Source organism: Budorcas taxicolor, chromosome 25, assembly GCF_023091745.1.
Source record: "Budorcas taxicolor isolate Tak-1 chromosome 25, Takin1.1, whole genome shotgun sequence".
Classification (NCBI taxonomy): domain Eukaryota; kingdom Metazoa; phylum Chordata; class Mammalia; order Artiodactyla; family Bovidae; genus Budorcas; species Budorcas taxicolor.
The window spans coordinates 41,928,563-41,931,693 of NC_068934.1; positions in this window are offsets into that span (position 1 = coordinate 41,928,563).

Below are 3,131 nucleotides of genomic sequence, written 5' to 3' on the forward strand. Positions count from 1 at the left end.
GGGGTAGGACCTCACAGGGGGCCAGGAGCAGAGGCCTCTTGCTCCCACAAACTTTCCAGGCTTTTGGTGCGGGGGGAAGGAGACAGGCTGTTGTTTGTCTTCTCAGTTCATCAGTTCCTGGTTCTGCTGTGGCCTTAAGTCACCCGAACTAAAAACTAGTGTTTATAACTTTTTTAGAGGCACCAAGTTAAACTGTGACTTGAAAGTAAGGCGATGAATTATTAAGACTCACTGGGTCAATGATTTGTTCCAGGGGACCTTAAGAGCAGCTAAAGTTAGATTGGCCGCGTGGCCAAAAAAAAAAGAGGGAACCCTCATCAGAGGTAATATCAACAGTGCCTCTTTTCTCATCATAATACAATCCACCCCCAATTTTTCTCCTTCCCTCCTTCCCCTAACAGCTAAAACCAAGGAAATGTCCACCACAGTCTATCCCATTATCTGTTTAACCATCCTCAAGCCAGGGGCAAAAAAGCTTCATTGAGACAGTATATACAATTAGATGCATCGACTTGGGAACTTCATTTTGACAAGTTTTAACAAATTTACACAGTCTTATTGCTGTTCTTCAGTCACTCAGTTTTGTTTGACTCTTTGTGACCCCATGAACTGCAGCATACGAGGCTTCCCTGTCCTTTGCCATCTCTTGGAGTTTGCTTAAACTCATGTTCATTGAGTCGATGATGCTACCGAACCATCTCATCCTCTGTTGTCCCCTCCTCTTCCTGCCTTCAGTCTTTCCTGGCATCAGGGTCTTTCCCAATGAGTCGCCTCTTCACATCAGGTGCCCTAATTATTGGAGCTTCAGCTTCAGCATCAGTCCTTCCAGTGAATCTTCACAGTTGATTTTCTTTAGGGTTGACTGGTTCAATCTCCTTGAACTCTCAAGAGTCTTCTCCAACACCACAGTTCAAAAGCTTCAATTCTTGATGATCCAACTCTCACATCCATACATGACTACTGGGAAAAGCCATAGCTTTGACTATACGGACCTTTTCTTCTTTTTTCTTCTGATGCTGAAACTGGACAAAAACATTACAATAAAAGAAAACTGGGGACTTCCCTGGTGGTACAGTGGGTGGGAGCCTGCCTGCCAATTCAGGGAACAAAGGTTTGATCCGTGGTCCAGGATGATTCTATGTGCCTCAGAGCAATTGCGCCCTTATGCCACAACTACTGAGCCTTGGAGGCTGTGCTCTGAAACAAGGGAAGCCACTGCAGTGAGAAGCCTACGTACCACAACGAAGAGTAGCCCCCACTGGCTGCAACTAGAGAAAGCCTGCATGCAGCAATGGAGACCCAGCACAACTGAAAAAGTAAAATGAATAAAATAACAAAAGAAAACTAGAGACCAATATCCCTTATGCTAAATGCAAAATTCTTACTATAGTTTTCTCAAATTTGTCAGCAATATATAAACAGGATAATGTATCTTGACGAAGTAGGGTTTATCCCAAGAATGCAAAACTGATTTAACATTAAAAAAGTCAATTAATATAATTCATCATGTTAGTAGACTGAAAAAAGAAAAAATATATGATCATCTCAATAGACACGGAAAGGTCTTTTGACACAACAACATCCATGACATTAATACAACTTCTCAGCAAACCTGGAATAAAAGGGAATTTCTTCAAATTGATGAAGGACATCTATGGGAAAACTGTAGCCAATATGATATTTAATTTTGAAAGACTAAATGCTTTCCTCCTAAATTCAGGAAGGAAGCAAGAATATTTACTCTCACCACTTTTATTCAACATGGTACTGAAGGTTATAAGCAGTGTAATAATTCTGTATAATGGCAACAAACAATTGCAGTTGAAATGAAATATCAGTAATAATTGCAACAGGGAACTGTGCTCAGTGTAATGTGGTAGCCTGAATGGGAGGGGAGTTTGGGGAAGAATGGATACATGTATTTGTATGCCTGAGTCCTTTTCCTATCCATCTGACACCATCACAACATTGTTAGTGGATTATACTCCAATGTAAAGTAGAAAGTTAAAAAATAATTCCATAAAGTATGAAATGTTTAGGTATAAAATTGATAAAATATGTGCAAGATCTATACACTTAAAAGTGAAAAACACTGTTTAGAGAAATTGAAGATCTTAAAAAATGGAGAACTATATCATGGATTGGAACACTCAATACTGTGAAGATAGGGGTGAGGTGGGAGGGAAGCTCAAAAGGCAAGTGTATATGTAAACTTACGACTGATTCACATTGTTGTATGGCAGAAATCAACACAACATTGTAAAGCAATTATCCTTCAATTAAAAATAAATAAAAAAATAAATAGAAAAGATACTGAATAAATAAGCCATATAATAACAATTCAGCATAAATGTTGTAAACCATAAAAATATTGTTAAGATGACAATTTTCCTCAAATGATCTACAGATCCAATGTAATATAAATAAAAATTTTAGTAGTTTTCTGGATAGAAATTTACAAGTTGATCTTAAGATTTATATGGAAATGCATAATATCTGGAGTAGCCAAAACAACTTTGAAAAAGTCAAAATTAAGAGATATACACTGAGTTGAAAACTAGTTATAAAGTTATAGTTATTAGGATAATGTAGTGAACGTGAAAGTGTTAGTAGTTTAGTCGTGTCTGACTCTCGTGACCCCATGGACTGTAGCCTGCCAGGCTACTCTGTCCATGGAATTCTCCAGGCAAGAACACTGGAGTGAGTTGCCATTCCCTTCTGCAGAGGATCTTCCTGACCTCAGAACTGAAGCCAAGTCTCCTGCTTTGTAGGCAGGCTCTTTACCATCTGAGTGTAACATTCATGTAAGACACATAGCAGAGCAATGGTATAGAACAGAGAGACCAAAATAGAGCCACTTATATAACCAGTTGATCTTTGACCAAGTTATCTAGATAATTCAATGAGGAAAAAATTTATTTTTCAAAAAATAGTGCTGGAATAATACGTTACCATATGCAAAAAATAATAAACCACAATTCTCTTTACAAAACTAACTCAGAATGGATCATTAATCTCAATATGAGTTGAAATTATAAAACTTCAATAAGAAAACAAGAGAAAATGTTAGTGTCATGGGGTTTAGCAAAGATAAAAAAAATAAGACAAAAAGCATGTACTATACAAGAAAA